The sequence below is a fragment of the Falco cherrug genome, chromosome Z (assembly GCF_023634085.1).
Source record: "Falco cherrug isolate bFalChe1 chromosome Z, bFalChe1.pri, whole genome shotgun sequence".
In the NCBI taxonomy this organism is placed as follows: domain Eukaryota; kingdom Metazoa; phylum Chordata; class Aves; order Falconiformes; family Falconidae; genus Falco; species Falco cherrug.
The window spans coordinates 34,768,814-34,795,355 of record NC_073720.1 but is presented as its reverse complement, the minus strand read 5'-3'; the positions used below and the strand labels follow the sequence as shown (position 1 = coordinate 34,795,355).

General features: G+C 39.6%; 1 protein-coding gene across 10 annotated transcripts in view; it reads left to right on the top strand.

The window, feature by feature from the left end:
* NFIB (nuclear factor I B) overlaps positions 1-26,542 on the top strand; it is a 274,329-nt gene that overhangs the window by 103,459 nt on the left and 144,328 nt on the right. The gene's annotated exons all lie outside the window — the stretch shown is intronic.

The following is a 26,542-nucleotide window of genomic DNA, read 5'->3' as shown; positions in this document are numbered from 1 at the left end:
TGGCTGTAAGTAGGTAAAGTTTTTTTTCTCTGATAGTAAGCCTCCTGAAATGCTTTTCCTCTGCGACGGGTCATTTTGGTTCTTTCTGGTGATTATACTGTCCTCTAGGCATCTTTGTATTGCTGACCGATTGGCGGTAATAAAGCATTTCTTTTTTAGCCGCAGATCTCAACTAGGGAAAGTTTGACCAGCCGCAGATGGTGGGCCATTTCACAACTTGGCCTGGTGGTAGGCAGAAATGGCCTGCAGAAGGGCAGATGGCAGGCTGTTATCTGACGCCTGATGCATAACTGTGGGATTTGACTGAAAACCAAATGGAGTGGATTTTGTTACTAACAAAAAAGTAAAATCGCACATGTCTTCATTTAACATGTACTCATTCTTTAAAAGAACAGATACACAACAACCTTTTTTGTTTTTAGTGAATTTGTCTTTTAGCATTTACTCATGCAAGAGGAGCACTGTGTTCATGTGAACATACATAGAGTTCAATTTTTTTGATTATTCATCATGAAAAAATATGGTTTAGAGTTTTGGTTTGTTTCCTGCTTGTATTTTTTGTATCTTTCTCTCCATAGCAGTAGACAACACTTAGATATTTTGCAGCGACTTTAAGTAGCTGCAGAGTCTTGATAAAACTGTTCCCCAGTAACACAGGAAGAAAGATTTCTTTGAGAGCATTAAACAAAATAACTTAATGATGAATTTGTACCTTTAAACTCCATTTGTGAAGAAAAATTCAAATGGTATTTTGAATGCATATATTCATTGCAAGACATAGCTTACTGATTAATTCTAATGGATATACCTGTCTCTAAAAGTCAAAACTACAAAGAGAGGCAAAACAACTTAAGTAGCTCTGGAGCCGAAGAAGCTGGGATCAGAGTCCTCTTACATACTGTTGACTAAAGTGGTTGGAAGCCAGTAACTTGAAGTGGGAGAAGGAATTGCAAGGCAGGGCTGATTTTATTGATTTTAATGGATTGAGAATATGAGTTCTCTTAAAACAATTGCCTAATCAGAAACAAGTAAGATAAGCATGCTGTAATATTATAACTTTCAAATTACATGATGCTATTTTGAAAATGTACTGGAGGATGAAGCTGGCTAATTTCTACGTACCAAATCACCCTTAGTAGAGTAGTAGAGTCTTTTGTTTATTGTAAACTGCATGTATTTTGTACCTGTCTTGCTGCTTCACAGTAAATCTTCTGTTAACATCTGTTGGCTCTCTTCTTAAAGAAGTCATATTAAGTTATCTTTTATGTTCTTTTTCTGTTTTGTTAAACTTTGATTCTCTGTCCTTATTGAAAGCAGGTTAATTGTGGCACTTTGTAATGCATTTGATTAAGAGCACCAGGCTTCGCAAAAGATAAGAATGAAGTCAACCAAAATGCTGCACTGTACGCATGCTGTTTTGCTTTTTATTTCTCTTTTAGAATATATAAACTGGACTAACAGAATCATGTAAAAACTAAGCGGAGACAAACAAATCCCTGAAGAAAATACGAAGAAGGAATTAGCACATAAAATGAATAAAGGGGCCAAGTAGTTTGTTTTTTTGTTGCTTTAAAAAAGAAGATTAGGGGAAAAAAGAGGAGGAAGGGTAGTTCGAGTGCCAGTGATGGTTGCCAGTGGCACCAGGATTGGCATCAGACCTTCTTTGTTTAGCTTAGGATGCCTGTGATTTGTTGGTTGGCATCCGCAATGCAGTGCAGAGTAATGTTACAATATATTGACAATTTCCAGTTCTAGAAGTGTCAATAATCCTTTCAGTTCTTAATAAAACCAGCTTCTACTTCCATGATTGCCTTGAAAGAAGAAATAAGGAACAACCTATGAAGTTCTGTCATTGACCAACTTCATCTGGTTCTACTTTTCGCTCATCTCCCTCAGAATTCAGCATCTCCCCCCCTTCTCTTTCTACTATCCTCTTGTGCTTTAGGATCTTAAAAAAAAAAAAAAGAAAAAGAAAAAGGGTCTTGACATAGGTTGTAATGCTACTCCTTTGACTGAAATGGAGCAAGAAAATGGGAACTACACACTGTGATCAATGTTTAGCATCAAAATAATTCTTAATCATAACACAGTTCTGTGGGGTTCTGCTTGTTGATTGTCCCTCTGCCCTTCCCCCCCCTCCCCGAGTTTTGAAAAAGCCCGAACCTTGAAAATGTCATGTACGTTGTTTCTATTGAAAAAACTGCCTTTTTTTGGCCTTTTAAAATTCTTTTATTAGGTTTTCTTCCTGTCAGGCATTAGAGAGTGTCTATCATTTGGTATGAAACGGATCCCAGTCCATAAAATCATTTGATGGTATTTGATTCAGTGCAGTGCTTATGCTGCGTTCCCGTTGCTACAAGAACCGCCATTTTGTTTGTTGAGTGCCAGGAGAGTGGAAAAAAAAGGCAGACAATGTGCTTGATGCCAATAATGGTTGCCAGTGGCACCGAGGTTGGCATCAGACCCTCTTTGTCTAGTTGCTGAATGCCTTTGATTCGTTGGTTGGCATCCGCATTGCAGTGGGCACATTGGAAAGTTTTTGACAATCAGTGAATGAAAGCTGCAGTACTTGTTTGCTGCAACAGAACTCAGATAATATAAATCCCTTCTTCTGATAGATGTTTTACTTACTTTTACAATGGCTAATAAAAAAAATACTTAAAATTGCATTGCTGTTTTTTCTAAAGCATAAAATACCTACAGCAATGTGCCTCATCTGCAGAATCCCTAATCCCTGCATCATCTCTGCTGTTTTTTTGCAGCATAAATAAAATGCAAACTTGATGTTAGGTATTTCAGCACATACTGAATGAAGCAGAGCAGACCAAATGGTTTGGGAGTTTAAAGGACTGAAGCAATGATACATGTAAATGGTAAACATTTGTCAGTGTTTTTAATGCAGGTGGCTCTCAGAGTGCGTGTCTTCGATCAGTCCTTGTTACTGTTTACACTCTGCTTTGTCCATGTGTTAGAGCGATATAATTGGGGGAGCCCACATTCCCAGCTGTTAAGTTGAGGGAGAGGAGGGTCTTTTAAAGTATCCAAGAAGGAGGGCAGAAAATAGCTGCAGATGTCCTCAGTCTGACACTGTTCAGGCACTCTCGGTTTTTTTAACTTCGTCAACCATCAAGATGCCGCTGCAGTTCCAGCCACATGACACCGTTACCAGGAAATCTGCAAAAAGACTAAATCATTTTTGTTGGAAGTTTCCTAGATAGTTAGCATTAATATTGCTTTCCGGTTAACTGCTATTATCTCATTAATTAATAAGAAGGATTAGGAGCTCTACCCAAAGGGCTGCGCAGAAGGAAGCCTGGCCTGCGTGAGTCCCTGAGCCGCCAGGCTGCGTCCCGTCTCCTGGGGGGCGGGGGTGGGTGACGGCGGGCAGGGAGGAAGGAAAGGAGGAGAAGGCGAAGCGGGGGCGCGCCGGGGCGGCACGGGCAGGGCGGGCTGGGGCGCAGGACGGCTCCGCGGCGGCGGGGCGCGGGCCCGTTCCCCGCACGGCGCGGGTGCGGCGTACCGCACCGCACCGGCTCCAAGCCGTGTTTAGCCCAGCGTAACGCTGGCGGGCTGGCAGCCCTCACCCGAACGGGGATATCGCTGCTGCCCTTAAGGCAGCACGTATGCGCTGCCCTGCTGTTACAAACGCGTTTTCCTTCCGGGGGGAACTGTAATTCTTCTCCAAACGTTGATACGTCCGAATTGCTGGAGCGGGAGGGTGAACTCTAGGTGTACCGACGGCTCGACCCTTTTGTTAAGCTGCTTGAGTCTTGCGAGTTTATTTTTATAGGGAGCTCAAATGTTGAAGCGGCTCCGTGTAGTCATTTTCATGCTGTACTTTGGTTTTCATTTAGTAGGTACAGAAAATGGATGATGCAGTAATATCATAATAATGCTTTGCATATTTTAAAGTGATAAATACAGTTACGTGGGTTATTTTGCTGTGATAACATGATAACAAGAAATTCCACTTAAAATCGCAATCAAAACTACGTTTTAAGCCGTCTCCTTTCTATGTAAGTCGTATAATGGTCATACATCTAAGTGTCACACCACCCAGATGGATTTTGGCTGAGGGTTTGCATTTCTGGTGTGCACTGATGCTTCCACATACAATTAATAAAAAAATAATGAAGAATTAATCAATCCGTTGAATTGCTGATTGTTCCTACTTCCATTAACTTTAATGATTTGCCTACCTCTGAGCACTTCACCTGGCAACATACAGTAGAACATTTTACCTGTTTTGCAGAAGGATATGTCAAGGTACAGGGTGATTTGTTGGGGTTTACACAGCAAATTATTAGTTACACTGGGAACAACAGCAAATAGAGCTTATTATTGCCTGTACGTACAGGCATCTAGGTTCTCCAGGAGCTTGCTGCTTACACAGTGATGTGGCATGTTGATCCCTTCTGCTAAATCTCGATTTTGAATCAGAAGGCCAGTGCAGAAGCATGAGTTTATATTCTATCTGTCCTTGTATGACAAGAGCTTTTTGTAGTTTAAGCATCTGGTAGGGCATAATAAACCCTTTTAAAATTCTGAATTACTTTGAGCAATTCCAGTCTATTCAGGCATGCAGAAAATGTAATTTTAAAAAACTTTTAGTGTCAACTGAAAAAGACACTGTATTGATTTCTTTTCTAGTCTTCTAATGTAAAATTTTGGCTGACTACTTTGTTGAGTATCCCTATGGTGCTAAAAATTACAGGCAGGAAAGACGTTTGTCTTTAGGAGATGGAGGTTAATCCGGTGTATATACAGGTGTAATAACATTTTTCAACTGATGATTTGTTTATGAAGATGCAAGACATTAAAAGGTTTAAAAAGGTCACCCATCAATTTTCATTTTTCAGAATGTGTATGTGTGAGCTGACATTTGGACAGTAGGTCTGCAGAATTAAAAAAGTATATTTTTTTTTCTTTTTATTTTAGTTTCTCTCAGAACAGGGTTCTGGGTCACATGACAGGTTCATCAGAAAGAAAGGGAATTTTCTGTATTTCATTTTACTGTTGCAGTCAGGAATGAAATACATAAACATTTTAGAAGGAGCTTTTAGCTTCTGTTTTTTCTTACCTGGCACACCAAGGAGAGTAATTTTCACAGGGTTAAATGACATTAATTGTGTTTAAGACAGAAGAGGCTTATGGTTAAGTAAATTCTGTGCAACTAGTTTAAAATTTAGAGGTCAGTGTTAATTTATGAATGACATTTAGATTGACAGCAAAAAAGCTATAAAGTAAAGAAAAGAATAGAAAAGAAAACAGAAGATTCTTGCCTCACGGTAGTTTCAGACAGAAGAACAATACTGGGAACAAATAAATGCTTTTAAACTATAAATAAGGCCACTAATTCATAAAGGAAATACTTCAAATAACAGCAGAGATTTATGTTTTAAATTTCTTAATTTTCATGCATATTGAATTCATCGTAATTGTGAAAACTTCATTAAAATAATTAAACACTAAATACCACTGCACGTTAGGTTTTAAGGTTGATTGCATGAAATTGCTGTCAAACCTGCTTTTTTTTCCAGCTTTCCCTTCCCTGTTTTTCCTCTCTGCTGTTAGTATAGTAATGTAGACATCTTAAGGACTGGTGGCCCTCCGAACCACCGAACCACCACCAGAGCAGTGGACCACAGTACCAAGCACAGTAATTCAAGAGGCTTCCTAAAGCATTACATTCCGGTCTGAACAGCAAGGTGGTATATATTGCTTTGCTGTAATGAATTGAGTTCGGATGATCTCAAGATCAAGTAAAATGGCTATCGAATGAATAGGATTCCTCCTTCCATTGTGGGGTGGAGAAGAAATAAATCTCTTATCTGGAGACACTTTCTAGCTGCTAAGTGAATGTGAAAAAGGAAGAAGGTCTGTGTGATTAGCCAGTTTGTTTGACAGATGTCAAAGAAGATGTTACTTGTTTCATAGTGAGATTTCATGTTTTTATTCTGTCTCCTTTTTTTTTTTTTATTTTTGTTTTTTAAACTCTGGTGGAAATTCTAGAAGCAGTTGCTGAAAACCTGGCTCAGGGCAGTGAAGCCTGGATTAGAAGAGGTTTGAAAGGCTCAGAAGCTAGTAAAAGGGAAGTAAATCTTAAGATTATTAGCTTTGTCCAAGAGAAAAGAGAGTTGGTTTGGGTGTGTACATTGTACCGTCTGGGAGCAGTGAGTTGTGTGTGAAGCTGGGAACATTCTTCTAGCACAGCTGTTAATCTTTTCCCCCCACCTTTTTATTTACAGAAAGATTAATTTATTACACTCTCCCCCCTGCAAACTCTCCTTTCAGGGAGGTTCTTTCCTTTTCTGAAGTATATTGCACTTTTTGTATTTTAAATAAATATATTTCTTTAGCCTTTTCTTATGAACCTCATTATTGGTGTGTGACTTTTGTTCTAACTTTTTTTCCACAGTCGTTGGGAGATGGGCACATCAGACTTGGCTTTTGTGGGGGATTCTGTCTGAGGAGGGACTGATAGTCTCAAGTGTGTTTACCAGTAATAGTGTTTTGGAAGTTTTTAACCAGCTTGAGGACTGGAGCTTTTGCCTTCATGCCCCGTGACTCCTTTGTGCTACATCTTTCTTGCCCCCATGCCCCTCCTCAAGACAAAAAGGTGACTTAAATTACAGAGATGTTGAAGGCATTTTAACATTGCTTTCTTCCTAACCACATAGGGTGTTTGGGACCTTTTAAACTGTGTTTTTCACCTAAGAAATAGAATTAAAATAAGGAGAAGTTGCTGATACAGTAATGGAGAAAGTGTGCAAAAGCTTAGCTGAAGCACATTCAACCATTACGTGTTCGTTTCCCTGGGAGAAACTTCGCACTTTGTAACAGTAACTGCCTGTCTCCAGAGTGGAAGGGAAACTTTTCTGTTTTCCAGTGTCCTTCCATAAAGGCACCTTCACTAAAGGCATCTCTACGGCTTTAATGGACTTTTAATTATTTCCCCCCTGGAAAAATACACATGGAAATTGAACAAAACGGTTCCCCTTTTCTTCCTTAGAGAGTGAACACGAACACCAAACACAAAAATGAACAGTTAGTGAACCCTGTGTGAGAAACTCAGTGTGTCCATTGAGAAACTAGAAAAAAAGGACAAGTTTTCTGATACGTTTTGATGCAAATGCTGTGCACAAGTAAGTATATTCTGTATTATTTGCAGTTATTTGACAATTGAGAATTTTAAACATTTAGGTCTTGAACATATTGTTTATATGTTTCAAGTTATATTAACCTGAATTACTATACATATTTTCATAAAGGATGAATTTAAACAAGTGAGAGATCTGTATGAACTATTTATCTTAAATCTAGTATCATATTTTAATTTTTAGTCAGTTATCTTGCTGTATCTTTCAGAAGCTATCTTTTGCGAAGATGTCATAGGATTCATACATTTTTCTTTAAAATAGAAGCAATGAAATGTGCACACATAAGAATCCAGTAATTACAAACTCCATGTCTTTATAAATTAAATATAATTAAAATATTAACGGAGTATGTATTTTTTGCTTGTGAGTTGCATTGGCCTAAAATGCCAAGCCTTTTTTCCACCTTTTTTGATAAAGCGACTAACAAGGAAATGCTGGATTTGCGTAGAAGATTATTACGGAAGTGCCTTGTGGCTGAGAGATAGTGAGTATATTTACTGCAGCATCAGCTTTCCATTGCATGATTAATACCATTGAAAATGATGCCAGACATCTTGAAAGGATGACTGCGCTCCAGTGTCCCTGATTTAAAAGTATGAAAACATCTCCTAGTCAAGACAACTTGTATTTTATTATTCTGACATCTGCAGTTTCTGGACGGATTACCTTAAATTTGTTATGCTGTGTTAAAAGACGTGTTTTACGAGGCTGGCCTCAGCTCCTGGCCTCAGTGTCAAGAACCCTGCTATGTGATGCAACATGTCTTGTTAGGTTTAATTGACCAAAGCCGATTTGTTAAAACAATTCATTTGTGCTGTAACTCATGCCCAGGCCACGTTGCTACCTGAATCTCTTGACCTTGACTTGTCTGGGTCATGAAATGGCTGTGAGCAGCTTGACCTCTCCATCGTTCAGCAGCCATGCCACTTCCTCTGGTTCTTTGTGGTAAGATCTGACAAGATCTCAGCCCCAAATTTATACCCCAGTGGGTTTCATGGTGTCCCTCTGGAGCGGCCGTGTACTCCCTTGCATGTGCTCCTGGTGTCACCACCTTTTGTCTGCTGACAGCGATGGGGACAAATTGACGTTTCATAGTGGAAGTGGTGGGAGATTTCTAGGGGCTGGAGGGAATCTTGATCCTCTTTCAGGCTGCAGTGCATTTATCTTCTGTTAGGGTGTGTGGGTTTGCTAAGTTTATCAAGGGCAAAACCCGTCAGGCTTAGATGGTCCCATTTCACTGTGAGCGTTGTTTGGGTGAGATATGCTGGGAAGAAGGTTCTGTTTTAAAAATGTTTTGTGATTAAATGTAATGTGTATGCACACCACTTCGATTTTTAGGAAACAAGACTGATCAAAATAATTTCTTGACAAGAAATGGAGGAGAATGTCATGTCAGTATTGTAAGTGGCTATTTGATTTCTTCAGTACTAAACCATCATTTTCTTTAAGAATCAGATTGTACTCAAGAGCAACCGCAGTCCCTAAAGCAAAGGACTTCACATACCATGCTTGATGCAGTACTTAAACATGTTGAAAGGGGAGAAAGAACAGTCTTTGTCTTTTGCCTTTTTTTTTTTTTTTTTTGGTTTTTTTTTTGATTTGTGAAACACTTTGTTTCTAGGGGAACCGGCTTGTCCTTAAGAATTACTCTCAGGGGCTAGGAGGTGGGGGGTTGGGAGTCATTGGCCCCATATCCCAACAGACTGCCTACAATCAGTGTCCCTGACGCTAATGTTGGCTTCTTGAGATAGGCTTTGTGCTTCCTGTAATTACCTACAATTTGATTGTTAGGACAGTTTAGTTTTTTGAGGTGGGTATTATGTCTAATCATCTGCTGCCTTGTGCTGTGGTTTTAGGAAATCAGTGCCTTTTGAAATCAGTGACTGGATCTGTTCAAAAACCAATGGCATGATACAGCCTTGCTGTGTGAAGGAAGCTCATATGCTGGTACTAGTACCATTATTAAACAAATAAATCTGTAATCCAGTCGTCATCAGATAACTGGTATGTTCTTAATTTAAGACCTTAGCCTGAGAACTTTGCTCACCTGAGTAGATTTGTTCAATCAGATTGACCTCACTTAAAACATTTTCTTTCACAGCACTATGTGCTGACTTTTGCAGCATATGACCAGGTTTATGTTTCCGCAGGCCACCTGTTTTCCCTGTTGACTCATCGATTGTTTTTTGAAAAAGAAAAAAATAATCAGGTTGTATGTGTACATGCAGCATTCTCATGCACTTGCAAATGACCAAACCTTTTCTTTCAGCGTGAAACTCCACAATCTAGGTGTGATTTTTAATTGCGGTTATGTAGTTCCTCTGAAGGAAGAGGGTGGGGATGCTGACGCAAGGAGCTTGAACGCTTATCACTGTGATGACAGTGTAAAGTATGACTCAGTGTTTAGATGCAAGGACCTCAAAATCCTTATCCCGGTCCCCAGCACTGCCATGGCTCCCCAGGTGACTGCAGGCAGGTTGCCTCTGGTCCCAGGGGGAAGAGGCAGAGCACCGCTTGTTTGAGCACTATCTCAGCGAGGCAGAAATACCGAGATACACACTGGCTGAAGAGTTATAGCCATAGCCCTTCCTGTATTTCACTGCAAGTAAAACCCATGCACCGGTGCCCAGCCCTCAAGTGGGCTCTGCGTTGTGAAGAAATGTCTTAGCGGGTTTTCTCATGCCCGGACAAAAGCAACTTGCCTAAGCAGGGAGGGCTGGCACAAAGCGTTCTTCCGCTGCAAGCCCTGCGGTGGTACTGCTCCGTGGGAGAGGGCCTTGGCAAGGAACACGGCTGTGGCCTCAGCCCGCCATGGGAGACCTGGTCTGTGGTTGGGGGGCTCCTGGGGTCACCTATGCTGCAGTCTGCAGGAGCTGTGGGCAGGGCCGGCCCACAGCATGGGGCAGGCTGTGCTGCGGCCAGGGAGCCCACGGAGTTTTCTTGCCCCAGGGCAGTGAGGGGGAAAAATGCTTGAGACAGAAAGGGGAAAGAAACCATCATCATGGGCAGTTTATGTAAGTGCAGCCAGCTGGGCTGCCACAGGGGAGGCACCTGCAGTGCCTGCAGGGGTGGCCTTCGATGTCAGTGTGGTTCCCCATCCCTCTCCCCACTCTGAGCCTAGGTTTTCAGGTCAAGTGGGCTGGTAGCTCAGACCAGAGCACACCAGCATGGGAGGAAGATGGACGGTCAGGAGTGTGGGATGGTGTGTGAAGTGAAACCCAAGCTCATGTAACCGTGCTTGTTTCTGGAGTACGCGGGTCACCCTGTTTCATCTCCCAGACTTGGGCAGGTTTGTTTTGTGAGGCAGCTGAGGGGGGGACGGTGGTCTGTAACGGCTTAGTCCAGAGTCTTGGCTTGAAGGGCCTGCCTTTGCCTGAAGCCCCTGCTGATTGTACCGAAACTCTCCTAAATACGTAATCAGTAACTTGTGCATTTTGGACACAGCGTGCCATCTGCTTTTGCTCCTGAAGTCATTGCTTTTTTCATTCCTTCCTTTATGATGATATTTCAGGGTTGGTGGTGAGCCAGCTGTACCATCAACACCTACAGAATTACTGTGTCTACTTCTCAGGGTGGGAAGTGACGTGAATTTATAAAAATGAAAAGGAGTCTGTCCGTGCACTTTCCCCAGGTGATGCTGAAATAGAGCAGTTTACAGCTAACCAAGGGTTATCATCAAAAGTTATTCTATTGTTTATCTTCCAGTTAAAGAATAACCAGCTTGTGCAGAAAGGAGAATTGGAAAATTGATTGGGCTGTCTTGATTCAGACACATAATTTAAACTATATCAAGTTCTGAGTTTACCATGTATGCATTCGTAGGTGAGTTCACTGCCTGTAGTTCAGTCATCTAGAAAGGTTTATGTTGTACGAGTCATGGACTTCGGTTTTATTAAACCTGAGGGAATTTTTTTTTTTAAAGCTCCATGTAATTACTTTAACTGGCTTAATTGTTGCCTTCTTTTTTTCTTTTTAAGTTAAGGAAACAGGTATCATGTCGTTACATAGAGCGTAGGAATTTTTTCTGCATTTTAACTATAGTGAGGAGTGCTGGTACATTTTAAAACGTGCCTAATCTTGCATTGTCATACACTAATGCAGTGTGTATATGTAGACCTCCCTGTGCTTTCACATATTTTTTTCACTATATTGCTGCTATAACTCAAATATTCTGGGACAAGAATTATAGTTGCCCTGTAATGATTTCTGTTCTATTTACAGCCTCCAAATAAAGGAAAAGCTGCTTATAGTAAAATGAGGATCACTGGTCTTTCAGTAATTAAATAGACTTGTTATACTGCATTAATCCTTTTTGGAACATTTGGAATGACTTCTTAGCACTCACAAACACAGCATTAGGGCCAGCAATTAATCTGTTGTTTGTCCTCCAACATTTGTGTGATGTAAAGCATGTGCATTCAAAGATGTGTTTCAGGTTTAGGACTAGGATCATTGCAGAGTCAAATAATTATATTGATCATTCAGTGGTGTGAACAAAGGTCTAGAATGAAGTTGCAACAATCGTTAGAAGGACTCACACACCCCTAATTGCATCCAACTGAAAGGATTGCACTGTAATGGTGTTCAGTGCTGTCTAGTTTTGGGTGCTGCACATGAGAAAAGTAAGTGTGAATTATTTGGCGGTATCCAGAAGCTTTCTAGATTTCTGATTAGCCTTTCCTGTAGGTAGAACAAGAAGTAAAGGCTTAACATTTCATCAGGAAAGATTGTGTTCAAGGAAAAACCCAGTAACTTTCCAATGATGAGGGTAGCATAGACTGGGAGAGGAGAATGTGCTATTTTTATCAAGGACAGGTTTTAGGAAGCATCTACCAAAATGAGACACCTTAAACTTGATCAGATTGTCCAGGAGAGAGGTGGTTCAGGTGATCTCTTGAAGTCCTTTGTAACCTCAGGGTCCAGCGATATTGATGCAGGAGTCAAATTTGCTCCTTTTCTGAGCTTTGAATTAAAAAATAGTGAGCAACTAAAATTACCTGAACTTTCTCTCAGACTTTTGCAATTTCATAATTGCTTTCCTGAATGTAGCCTGCTTAGTTTTCTTTGATCAGAAGGGCATGCTAATTCGCTTGGTGCTGTGCTGGAGTCCTGTGCTGTTCTCCTGCATTGTTCAGCAGTAATTAACTTGAAGCATAGTGCAGAGCATTAGCTTCTGAGCCTAGGTTAAATCATCAGAAGAGTCTTATGTTCCTGTAGTACATAGTCTTAGAACACATTATCCTATTGCAGTAAGATAAAAGTGGTTTTAAATATAGTCCAGCCAGTTTGACCTTGTCAGAATTCAAGCCATATTAATGGCAACTTAGGCTTGCTGACATGTTTCACAGTGGGATGAGCATTAACACAGAACTCCATATTCCATCTGGTGAGGAACCTACAGAGAGGGCTATACATAGACATTTTCTTAATTTCGTATTACGGTATAACAAGATGTTCTGTCTTCCCTGTGCTCATGACACTTCTCCTGCCATTGAGAGGCACCCTGTGCCCGAGACCAACAGACACAGTTCAGAAGAGACACTCTAAACCAGCAATATTAGATCATGTACATATGACCACTGAATAATAACAGTTATGGGTCGTGTTTTGGGGAGCAGCAATTAGCAACAGTTTTATTATAGAAAATTTATGAAGTCCCTGGCTTTCTTTGTAATGCCCTGGAAAGATGTGTCAAAACATGCAGAACAGAATTTAATGATTAATCTACAAACTGCATATAAGCTGCAAAAAAGCTCTGAATTTTTAAATTGCATATAAGCTGCATAAAAGCTCTAAATTTTTAAATTTGATTCTGCTGAAGTTTGCCTACATGGTATAATGCAGTGATACATAAAGACATCATGGTGAGGTCTGAGCAAGCTCACATGGGTCCTGAAAGCAGCAAAACTTCATTTATATGGTTTTATGTACACTGCTCCTGTGGGTTCCCTACAGGATGATGTGAACCTACTCTGGAAAAATAAGCCCATTGGAGTAACGATAGCAGGCTCATGTGAACTTCTCTTAGTTATTTATCTTAGTGGTTTTATATATGTGTGTTTTATAATAACAATAATATATGCATATGAGTCTGACTATATTCATTGATATGGTGTTTGATATGTAGTTTCCAGTTTGAGTGAATGATGTTTTGCACACATCCTAGTTATAATGTATGTTATTAGCAAGGATGCCTTACTTTGGTTCTCAAGGCTGGTTTCTGTAGCACTGAGAGTGCATGACCTATTTGAAAGTGGCACATAGAATCACAGAGTCATTTAGGTTGGAAAAGACCCTTAAAATCATAGAGTCCAACTGTAAATGTAGCATGGCCAAGTCCACCACTAAACCATGTCCCTAAGCACCACATCTACAAGTCTTTTAAGTACCTCCAGGGATGGTGATTCCACCACATCCCTGCTTGATAACGCTTTCAGTGAAGAAATTTTTCCTAACATTCAATCTAAACCTCCCCTGGCACAACTTGAAGCCATTTCCTCTCATCCTATGGCTTGTTACTTGGGAGAAAAGACTGACATCCACCTCTCTACAACCTCCTTTCAGGCAGCTGTAGAGAGCAATAAGATCTCCCCTCAGCCTTCTTTTCTCCAGAGTAAACAGCCCCAGTTCTCTCAGCTACTCCTCATAAGACTTGTTCTCTAGACCCTGCACCAGCTTCATTGGATGCCCTCCAGCACCTCAATGTCTTTCTTGTAGTGAGGGGCCCAAAACTGAACAGAGCGTTCAGGATGTGGTCTCACCAGTGCCATGCTGGCATGTTTCTCGTTGCTTGGGTGTGCAGAGTAACTGCATAACTGGACATCACAGGTAATGAGTAAATGCGCCAGCATTTTCCAGCTTCACAGCGTTAGTGACTACACAGAGGCAGCTACCACTCATCAGTGGTTTTTGAGTCCGTCACTCTTTTGCTGCTTGGTGGTCATGGCCTGAGTGCCTTCTTGCTGATGGAAACTGCAGCAGTAACTCAGATCCTGCCAGAACCTGGGGGGATGCAGGGAGTGGGTGAGGTGAGAGAAAACAACACATGTGGGGCTAGGGAGGTGTGGGTAGGGTGTGCAGCAAAGAGTGAGTGCCCAAGAGTAGGTGTGCGGAGAGGGTAGTGGAGGATGACATCTCCATTGCCAGTGGCACCAGTTTTGAAATGTCTGTTCTGGACAGGTCTGTATGACTTCTGAAAAGTAGACTCTCTTCTTCTGCCTTTGTGGTAACCCAAAGTTATTTCATACAAAATATTTGCAGGTCCAGATTTTGATGTTGGGAGAAGACAATATACATATCCAATTTAATGTGCCACTTAGGAAAATAAAAAAATAAAAGGAGAAAAGAACTCTGATTTATACACACCACCCACCCCCCCCCCCCCCTTTCCACGGTTTTGTAAATGCAAGGGGCATTCCTCCTGTATTTTATAGATTAGTACAGATCAGGTCTGATTTCTTTGAACCTCATCTGACTCAGGAGGGGTTGTTTTACAGTAGTGTAAACTCCTAATGCTGGATTTATGTTGCAAGGACTGGGTTCAGATTTGTACTGCTTCAGTAAAGGATGCTTGGCCTGTTCAGGAGCTATTCTCGTGTATTTGGTTCCCAGGCAACAAAACTGGAACATGTATGACTGCAGTACTACAGACTCTCTAGACTGTAGACCTAATCCTGCAAATCCCGATTTACATAAATCCCACTGATTTCAAAGGGGCTGCACATGAGAAAGCAGGTTTTACAGGATCAGGCCATTCTTCCTAGAGACCAACATCTGTTGCACCAACTGTGATAATCTCATGACTGTTAAAGAAAATTCTGAGGAAACATTTTATCTGGGCTAAAAGAAAACAGCAAAAAAAGTATCACTGTTGTCTGTTGCTATAAAGTGGATTATTACCAACAGCAGCTCTCTCGTACCTACTGTGTCGCTCTTCTGTTCCATTCCTGCATATTTTTATTTACTTGAGAGAAAATGCTATAGGTAGCTGTGTGCTGTTACTGCTGTTCTTCACCTGTGTTGTATAAAGTTTGTGTGCCAGACTAGAGATACGGAGATATTTTTAGATACCAAAAGAGTCCTCTGGCATATAGGTTTGTGACTGTCAGTGTCTTGCTTTTTTAATTTTTGGAAACTGGGAAAGAAATGTCTTTAATACATTTTGAAGTTATTTTGGGTCTTGCGATTCAAGTCAATGCTAAGTTTTGGGCCTAGCTGAGTTAACTAAGTAGCGCATTCAATGGGTTCACTTGGCATTCACTGTGGAACAGTGAATGGTCAGTTGGTAAGACTGCAAGGAAGAAAGAAATTGAGCAAAAGCAGGTGGTCATCATGTTGGGAAGTGTCAAGTCTACTTCCTTTGCTCTCCTTTAAGAACAGAGAACACCTGCATAGCTGTGGTAGCATTTGCTGCAGCTGGAGTTGAACACCTTTTGTGAGTTCCCCTTGGAAGTCTGGTGCGGAAGGGACCATAGACTGCTGCCTTGCCCTGGTTGACTCCAAGTTCCTCTGGGCCTGGATTTGTAACACATAGGAGTATGTGGAGTCATAGTTCTGGGCTCATTTGACATGTAGCCTAGAGATTTCATGTGTATGTTTGCTGTATGCCTTGGACTGTGCAGCTGAAGATAGACATTAACTGTCCCTTTAAGCACAGAGGTTATAAAAAACCAGCTATATTAGATATAAAAGAAAGAGCTTGGCAGCTCAGTTGGGCCATTTATGGGAGGTGGGGGGTGGAGGGGACGCAGTGATTTCCCTGAAGTCCAAAGGTGATGGGCATCTACATCAATGATGCGGTGCATGCACAATAGTTGTAGCATCTTCCCCATGTTTTGAATTCCCTGTACTTAAAATTTACAGTCAGTCTGCACATTACGAGGACAGTGGTCTGGGGCATGAGCCATATAATGTAGCAATAAGCTACTGCTACACACGTCATCAGACCAATGGAAAAAAAAAGGGGCAAGATGACAATACACTGACAGTGCTTGCTTGCTGTCAGAAGCTGCAGGGTTGGTGGACAGAGGCATGCTATTCCTCTAGGCTATAGTATATTCTTGAAACTTCTCTTGACCATTTTGAATATTTCAGATGATTAGCCTTTCACTTCCCTCAAATTAGTAAAATAATGTTCAAAGCCTAATAGACAAGGCTTGAAGGGCCTGTATTTTGACTGATATGCAAAAGGCAGAATATAAATGAAACCTGTATGCAGTTCAGCTGGAGAATGTAACATGATCAAAGATGCTGCTTTAATTCACAAACTACAATTTTACAGCATCTTCTCAGTATCTTTTCTGGTTATTACGAGTCAAGTTTCCTGAAACGTGCAAGATTCATAATTAAGCAGACTTTTCATTAGGGGAACAAATGCTCTCCTACAGGCTTTTCTTCTATGTCACCTTTATCTCCACGCTGTAGTTACCCCAATTTGTCCTTTGCTGTCATAGGTCCACATTTTCATTTATGTGTGAAGGTGTGAATTCATTGGAATTATACTCTTAATGATTTATAGTGATATTTTAAGTGTTCCACTTTGCTCAGAAGTAATTGCCTTTGTGAAATGGACAATACTTTTTACTGTATATTTTCTAGATTTTATATTGAGCTCTATGGAAGATCAGACCGATGCAACTTAAATCAACTACAGTATGCTTAAAAAAGCAGAATGGAGAGTATTATTGAATGAAATTGAAAAATGCAAGTCTGCAGGGAACAGGTTTTGGGACTGAAGGCAAAACAATTTACACGTTTGTTTTCAGAGACATTGATATGAAAGATTTGGGGAAAAAAGACTTGCGGAATCTCTAAAAAGTTCATTTATATAGAAAAAATATCAAGGGAATGCTTGTGCTAATTTTGTGTATTGAGATACTGTCATCTGCATTTGCTAGGAGCAATTAGTTAATTTAGTCAGCAGATTCTTTTTTGGAACTGCACAGAACAAGTGCTCTCAAAATAGTAAGTGTATAAGGTCAGTTTGCTGAATGTGTGCACACTATTTCACCCTCTGTTCCTGCCTCAGCCCCCAGGGAATACTATCAGTTCTTTGGAGTCTGAATTTATCTTTTTCTGTGTTAGGTTAAATCCAAATACCATGAGAAATTATTTGTAACCCTTTTAAATTTGACTTGACTTCTTTTGTTGTTGTTTTGGTTTTTGTTTTACTTTTTGATATCTTAGATCAATCCTTGCTGGATTTTTAAATATAACATTGTAGCACACTGCAGCAGAGCAGCATGGGAAGAGGGTGAAACAGATTCTAAACAAGCAGCAAACTAATCAGTTCTGAAGATAGTTAGGTGGTTTTTTTTTTCAGAGGACTACTTGTAACAAGTGATTCTTTGTCACGTTCTCCATAGTTTCATATATCACAATCTTGTATCACAGGAGATGTTCTTTATCAGAACCAATGTACCTTATTAAGTCAGGTAACAGGATGTCCTGTAATTCCACTGTGCTACAGGCCTCTTGCTGCAGGTGAACATCTTTGGAATAGAAAGCGTTTTGCATTATTTCCCTCTTAACAACAGTTATTTATAGAAACATGCTACTTTGTCTTGCTGCTTCTAGAAATGCTCTTACACAGATTTAAAACTCACTATCAGAGAGAAGAAGGAATGCAGGTTTATGAGACTGCTGTGCCTCAGTTCAGCACCAAGCACAACAGGATCTTCACCTGTGTTGAGATCGCTGTGTATAGTCGTATTTCAAACACCTAGTGTGGAGTTTCTGTGCTAAAGCAGTACTCGGCACACTACAGCTGCATTTCAACCTGCAGGCTGTGATTCTCAGCACTTTCTTATTGCTGAATAAAACAAATCATTAAATGGCTTGCGTTTGTTCATTTGTGATAACATATTCTGAACATACATTCTAGAGGTTTTCTTGTATGAATAAGAAAATATTTTTTCACAAGCATCAAAGCATAGGTATATTCTATGTCACATTCCTTACAACTATTGCATTTGTGTATGTCAGTGAAGAAATGCTGCTGTCATGCTTGTAAATGCTTAGATTGTTAACTTTTTATTTTTCCCATTATAGTTGTCAAAATACCTGTCAATAGAGAGAACCCTGGAAAGCAGCTGAAGTTTTATTTTAGAAAAAAAGATTTCTGTTAAGTGTAGTGAACACTTACTTTTTTCTTTCTTAATTTCTTAATCTTTATAGTTGTTACAAAAGCTTAATATACCAAACAAGACAGCAGCAGTCATTGTAGATAAACAGTTACGCTTTCAACTTTACTCAGAGAGAAATTAAATAGTTTTTGATTAAATTTTACTTGTTTGACAGAAAATGAACAAGCTAAAACATATGTGTAAACTTAAGGGCTTAGTTCACTTTACTGGGTTATGCTGGGAATGCCTCGTACTCTTAACAGTTCTGTAGATGGTGCTTGTTCTTGAGATGATTGTTCATTGCTATTGATGCAAATAGGATAATTTGTGAAAGTCCCTTACCCTAAGAAACTCCAGGACCACAGCACATGCTGCTATGAATTCCCTTTAAATCAATCATTCATTTAAATTTTATTAATAAATTAATAGTATTTTTAAAAAGACAATATCTCTTTTTCCATTTTTGAATCTCAAAACTTCAGATGTAGCTATGAGTTTTTGTTTCTGACTGTCAATGTGCATAAATGCATAGGCTTCAGAAGCAAAAATAAGTGTTTTTCAGTCTGTAGTTTACAGATTGCCTATTTAAGTGATCAGTTGTGTGTTCATGGCGTCATATTGAGCAGTGGTTTAATAGCCTTTCAAATTAAATATTTAATTACAAAAGTATATGGTGGCTTGTAAGAAATGGTGAAGAATATTAGTAGTACAGTGTTCATTGATAAGAAGTGTTTGGGTAGCACGGATGATTCTTCTGCAGCAGTTCAAACTCTATGTGGAAGTGAAAAAAAGTTACACAATTCAAGAGTATATTTCTATCAGAACACTTAAGCAGTTCATCTTGGAAACCACAAAAGTATGACTCTGGCACAGCTTTAATTCAGGTAACAGTATCAAAAGTGTCTTACAGACTTCATGAGTTGAAGACACTTTTTCTTGCTACACAAAGTAAATATTTGAACATGCATGGCAGGTAGTGCTCTCACGTATTTGCTGAGAAGTAAGAAAACTGAGGCATCTAAGCAAGTCCAGATTTTTAAGAAGCCTCTGCTTTATAATGTGAGTGCATTTGCTTGTGGGCATGAAATGAACTCTTGGCCTGCAGCAAATCAGTGTAAGCCATAAGTGACCTTAATGCACTCTCTGGCATGATCTTTATTACTGCTGTGGTTGGCTTTTCTTTTGGTGTTTGTAGATTTTTTTGTCTCCTTTACCTATATTGTCAAAACACTTGTATTTGCAGTGCGTATGTTCACTAGTAACAGTTTATCCCTGCATGGTTTACAGAGAGAGAAGCCAACAATTATAATTACATCATTCATAGCTTAGCAGCAAGCTAGGAAAGTGAAGTTAAAGTACGTCATTGATGCAGTACATCCAATAGGAATTACAGGGTAAAATCATTGCTATACATTCTTTTGGTTTCATGATAATTGTTACTTAAATTTGGGTTTGGGGGGTTTACCACTGTCTGTTGTGTTTATGTGACCACATAAAGAGCACTTAAGTTCTGTGTTTTGTGACTTTCTTCTAGTATTTAGTTACCGCTTATCCCTTATGACTCAGCAAGACTAAATTACAGATAACTTTCTATGGTAACCTGGCATTTGTGCTGTGTGGAACTAGTGCAGTTTTTACCACTAATGGTACAAGTATGTAAGCAATGTTACAGCACGTATGTCAAAGTTCAACTGTGGAGTGTCCTAGCCACTATTTTCTGCCTGGCTTACTTGCTAACATTTGTCAAATATATTTAAATGAGGCAGCTGCCTGTAAGGTTGAAATGAGTATAATTGAGACTAATATACAACAAGTTCTCTGTAATAATGGAAGTCTTAACATTTAGGGATTCAACTCAATTGCACAATGCACTTACAGGTATAATTATTTTTTGTTATTTGGCAGTTAAATTTAAATGTTCTTTGAATATGTAGAATATAGTTTATTTGTTGTGGTTCATGTTTTTTTCTTTGCCATAATCATGCAATTACTTAATATTATTTTCTTACTGTAGCAGACATGAATTCAACACAAGAAATATTTAATTTCCTGATCCCCCACACCCAACACATGAAAAGTTGAAAATCTTTCATGATTTATAATATGAAAAAAATTAAGTCAAACATGAGAGAGTTGTGCAGTCACACAAGAGACAGGTCTAAGTGTACTGAAGCTACTGAAAGGTCCAAGTGTCTATGACACGCAGAAAAAGGTCTGTAGAAAACACAAAGTTTCTTCACTTAAGGTATTAAGCAACTTTCCTTAGGCCAAACAAAAAATCAATGGCAAATTGAAGTAGAAATCCCAACATCCAGTGTCTTGTCCCTGTGCCCATTCAAATGAGCCATATTACTGGGTTCTCAACTATTGAAAGTTAGGGCTGGTTTCCTGCCCACATTTATCAGTACACTTCCCATTGGTTTTCTGAGACCCCATCAGACTCCCTTTTGCATTAGTCTTGTGTGGTGCTATCTTATTGCTGTCCAGTTGTAGAAGGCAAAGCACAATTACATTTTTAATGACGTTTCTGGGTGCTGCTGCGGTGTGCTGTAACTCAGCATTTTTGTCACAATCTGATTCTTACACAAAGAAGTTTGAGCTTACCTGCCAGGGAAGTGCGTTGTGCTGAAGTGGATTAGGCAGTAGTTATGTTAAGAAAATTGAAGCAAGATTGGGATGTATTTATTCAGTGTTTTTTAAGCAGACCAGCAGACTTTCTCTATGCTCTGAGCCAACCAAGCACATTGTAGTGACTACAAGGCGCTCGGTTCTGGCCAGCTGGCTCATGGCACAGTCAAGGCTTGTGTACGGCTGCCTACAAAATGCCACGTAAATACACCCATATTTGTAATAGCAATGTGAACAGAGGAGTGGTCAACATTGACCTCTCAAATAGCTTCTTTCCAGCTCAAGTGACAGAGATGAGGCAGGCTATGTGTCAGGGGAATGTGATGGTGTTGCTTTTCAGATGCAGCTTGTGTCGTCTAGCAAGCTGTCTTTGAAGTACCCAGCTGCCACTTAACAATGTAGCCCACCTGTGTAAAATGACCTAGCAAAACAGCATCAGGGGTGGCTCCAGCTAATTATCCTCCCTCTTTGCAAGACCTGGTGGCGCATTTGCATGGAGGGATGGGCTTGCTTTAGACTGCTTAGTTCTCTATGTTCCCTAGTTGTAGAGCTTCCCCATTTCACTCAATCTGTAGGCCCCCTGATTTTTTTGGGAGTTTGTAAGAAAGCATAACAATAACAACAACAGCAACAATAATAATAATAATACCTAAATTCTCATTATTTTAATTTAACCTTCAGTTTCCTTCCATTCCTACCTCTGTACTCTGCAAACAGTTTTCATTTGATAGAAAATTGTTTCAAAAATGCTTATTGTCATAATAAAACAAGAAGAATAACCTGAAACAGTTGAGTTTCCCAGGAAATAACTGTGATTTTTCTCAGTTAATATTTGTCATAGAATTTAGTGTGGTCATTCGTTTTTAGGGACTGAAAGGAGACACTCAGATTTAACATGTGTACCTTGTTAGCAATGTTTTGACAAATAGCAGCAGCTGCATAAACTAATCTTCTGTAGCTTTCACACATGGGACTCAATTAACAATGAGCCACTGTCGGTATCTAATCCTTTCTATCTGTTCTTTTAAAGTTTCCTGGTTTCTGTACATTTTTCCATGTGTAACTCAACTATTATTCTTACCTATAAACTGAGGAAAGTGACAGGCTGTAAATGAATTGATCTTGTGTGACATTTTATATGTGATTTATAGAAGATGATGGCACTTATGTTTATATTCCTGGTAAATTCAGATTAAAATGAAGATTAAAGTCTGTTATTTGCAGAATGCTGTAATGATTGCAGAATCTGGAATAAAGCTTTGTTTGAAATGCTTGTGTTGCAATCTGTGAAATGTAGAGAATCAAGAAGTATTGCCCTCGGTATGTCATTCAGAGTTGTGGTAGTGAGCAAAAGGAGATAGAGCTGTAGGTGTTGGTTACAGTAAGCCTGTGAACCTGTGGTATGTGTTATGCAAAAGTTTGTGTTTACCTATGGCAAAGTCCAGGCACAAGACTTTGACATCCCAAACAGTTGTGCTTTTAAATAATTTCCAAGTGGATCTATGGCCAGAAATTGAAGTTTTAGAGATTTCCACAGCAGGACTTCTGGAAATTTTGAGGTGCTTAAAATAACAGCAAGTACAAATGCAAGCTCCATTTTAAATGCATTTGACATTATAAACTTCCATTTGAAATTCCTTCAATAGAATTATCTAAAGAGGACATTCTGCAATTACGGGGGCTTCAAGTCTTTGGCAAGTGATCAGGAAGATGGGAAAAGGATATAAAGACAGAGCCCAAACAATATGTCATTAATTTTTTTCTTTCACCTAGTAAAACTTAAGTGAAGCTTGAATTGCTAAATTCAGAGTAGGCTGTTGTCACTACTTGCCAAATAGTACATGCTTGTGCATCTGTCTAGTCCATATTTGAAAGCCACAAACAGAAGCACATAATTTGGCACAGCACCAGAAGCATGCCTCGGCACACTTCTGGAGATTCTTCCAAATGACTTACTGATTCAAAAATTCTATACTGTTTGCTTGTGTGTGTGCACTGAGTGTTTGGAGAGGTTTAGTATGAATTATGCCAGAAAACTGTGTGCATTAGATTTGAATGGGGGATACAATGATTATGTATCCCTACTAATTTACCAGGAGTTCTAGATGTATTACGAAGTTTTCTTCTTACTTTTTCTCTTTTGTTGTTGTTGTTGTTGTTGTTGTGGGTGTGCAAGGTATGGTAGTGTTTCCCCTAACAGAAAATACACAGAGACAATGGACATGAAAATGGGCTGGTGATGAAGAATTGTCAGAATTGCCTTTTTTTCAGTTACATTGTTTTCTACTATTTCTTCACTTTCCTTTTGTTGAATTTTTAAAATAGGTGATTTAGTAGTGCTTAGAGACCTGAAAAGTAGAGTACAAACTATTCCATAAAATAGATTTCACAGTCAAGAAATAATTTTTTTTCCTCCTATAGTAACCATTGTTCCTTATGTTAGTTCCCTTAGTCTCTGGCATGTCTTCTTTTATTTGGCAGTGAAGTGTTTCAAATATTCAGATAAATTTAGGGGTGCAACTCTGTGAAACAGCTGAGATGACCTCATGGATAGCTGCTGCAAAAAGGGGGCTTTCCGCATGGGTCCCCTCCACCTAGCTTCCCACAGCAACCTTCTGTTGCCCTGGTGCTGGCGGTTGGTTGTCTCACCACTTTGCTCTAGCAGGAAGTTTTTAGGTGGCCAGGGGATGAATTTAGTCTGGGAACTGATCTGGTTAAAATACTAAACAGATGTAATGTTCTAATAGTCTGAAATATAATGCAGTGAAACGTAGCACAAAACTAATCAGCCATTTCATTTTTTGAAGGGGCTTGTGTTTGTCCTTTGGTTTTAAAAGAGTAATCTTGTTTCTTTCATGCGTCTTTGCCACTCTAGATGTAAATATACAGAATCCTAATTAATTTATTCTGTAGTAGTTATTCCAATATGAATTACTTTGTGGGCACAGGTGTTTCAGAAATGAAAAAAAGATGCTTTACAAGAGAAAAGATGCTTTTATTCCAAAGCAAGCTTTCCAAAGGGATATTATATTATACCAGAGTAGCTGTTCTGGTAAATTTGCTATGTTGGACAGATCTTTTTGTGAATAAATATATTTTTTGATTGCAGACTGTATGTACAAGAAAGTGAGGTAGATGCATCTGTACTCTATGTTTCATACTTATGTCCATACTTCAGCAGAACAATATCAGACATCACATAAAAACTAAGGGAAAAATCTGCATTTTCTTGGATTTCAAAACCTTAGGTGTGGAAATATTGTCACCTGACAGTTTTTTGGTGGTTTTGTTGTTGTTGTGTTTGTTTGTTTTTTTTTAATTGCTGTTGATGAGCAGAGAGTGTGCTGAAGTATGAGAGTGATGAAAGACAACTTCATGGCTTTTACTCTGGATGCTATTGCTAGGACAGACAGGCAAGTACAGCATATTCTGGCACAACAAGAAAAAGGCAAATCCTGTTTTGTCTTTTGTCAGTGTAGTAGGTTGACCTTGGCTGGATTCCAAATGCCCACCCAGCTGCTCTCTCACTCTGCCTCCTCAGCAGGACAGGGGAGAAAATAAGGCAAGAAAGCGGATCAGTTGAGATAGATCTCACTTATAGAATAACTCATAGGTAGAACAGACTCAGTTTGGGGAGAAATAATCTAATTTATTGCCAATTAAAATAGAGTTGGATGGTGAGAAACAAAGAAAATACTAAACCACCTTCCTTCCACCTTAGGGTTCTTTCCAGGCTCAACTTCATTCCTTCATTCCTGAATCCTCTACCTCCCTCCACCTCTGGTCCTAGTGGTGCAAGAGGATGAGGAATTGAGGTTGCTGTCAGTCCATAACAACTCCTCTCTGCCTTTCCATCTTCCTTTTCCCCTGCTCTGGTGTGGATCTTCTCCACAGAGTTCAGTCCTTCAGGAAATAACTGTCTGCTCCAGTGTGGAGTCCTTCACAGGCTGCAGTGTGGACATCTGCTCTGGCATGGTCCACTACACAGGCTGCAGGGAAATACCTGCTCCATCATGGTCTTGGAGCATCTCCTCCATATACTTCTTTTGTGAACTTGGTGTTTGTAGGGCTGCTTCTCACACTTGTTTTCCTCATTCCTCACTGTTTTTCCCCTTCTTAATTATGTTTTCCCAGAGGTGCTACCATCTTTGCAGCGGGGCTCAGCTGTGCTGCCCTACAGTGGGTCTGTTGGAGGTGGCTGGAGCTGGCTGTGTCTGGCCTGGGGCAGCCCCTAACTCTTCCACAGAGGCCACCTTGCTGCCCCACTGCCAGCACCTAGACACCTACCCCCATACACTCAGCATTAAGAGGGTGTTCTTTCTTGTTGGAAGAAGACTCATTTCACTGCATATGCTTATGGGGCACTAAGCCTTCCTTTAATAGGTAATGGAGAAGGAAGTGAGACACTCCTTCTTTCATGCTTCCTTCAAACTTACTGTGTTTTTTCAGCTAAGCTGATCTGATATATAATGTATTCTGCAAGGAATTTCTCTAAGACTTGTTATGGAATTAAAATACTTTAACAATTACATTCACTGCTTTGAACACAGTTTTCAGACATAGCTGTGTGTGTAAGAGGGATGAGATGTGTCAGGAGTTGCTTCAGCTGAGGTTTTGGGTGAGCTTAAATCATGGAGGTGTGAGTGAAATCTGTGTCAGTGTGGGTAAACAGGTATCTGGCATCTGTCTGGGAAACTGTGGTTTAGTATTACAGGACTGATTTGTTACTTTCAAAGCCTTTGACATAAAACTTTGCATTTGCCTACTTTCATGTTGCGGTTAGAGGCTCGAAGACTAAATGCCACCATTCTTCAGGCCAGCACTCTCTTCCACCCCTTCCCCTCCCCCAAACAATAGAGAAATTTCAATTTTAGGACAGTAGTGTGATGTATTTATTATCCTTCAAATGGGTTTAGGGTTTTCTTTCTGTATGGAAAACTGTTTAAATTAAGATAAATAAGCACAGCTGCAAACTTGGCTACCCTTTTCTACACTCCAGTAAAAACTTTGTATCAGCTTTTGGTGTGAACATCCTCAACTTGTGTTGAGTGCCTTTGTGCAGGGAAATTTATTGCATTGGCAGTGTTTAGTAATATGATGGCATTGCTAACTCTGGACAATGCTGCAGTGACTGCCCAGTGTAGACAGACCATTAAATGAAATACATCTTGGAAGCTACCATATTTTCCTGTGTAAATGATGTGGATGGGCTGCTGAAGAGAGAATTCAGCTGGTTTTATGTTGTCCATGTTTGGGACTTTTTAAGAGAAGACTAAAAGCTAACTTATTTGTTCTAAAATTCCATTGACAATGCCAAGAATAAAAATTAGTGGGCTTTTTTTTTGAGCATTTAATAGAAAAATAGTTCCCAAGTAATGACTTTCATGAGGCTAGCAATTAATCATCACCGGAACTGTAGAAGAAATTTGTAAAGTACATGAAAAAAAACATGAAAAAGGACGTTTTAATTAGTACTATTCTAAAGTTATGGGATCACAAAAATGCATCCAATATAATGAATACATTTTTTATATGTATCCCTAACTTCAAACCCTGGAAATTAATTTCCTGAGATAAATTTCTATTAAAATTATATGAAAGATTGGCTCTTGGCTTACTTCTCCTGTTTAG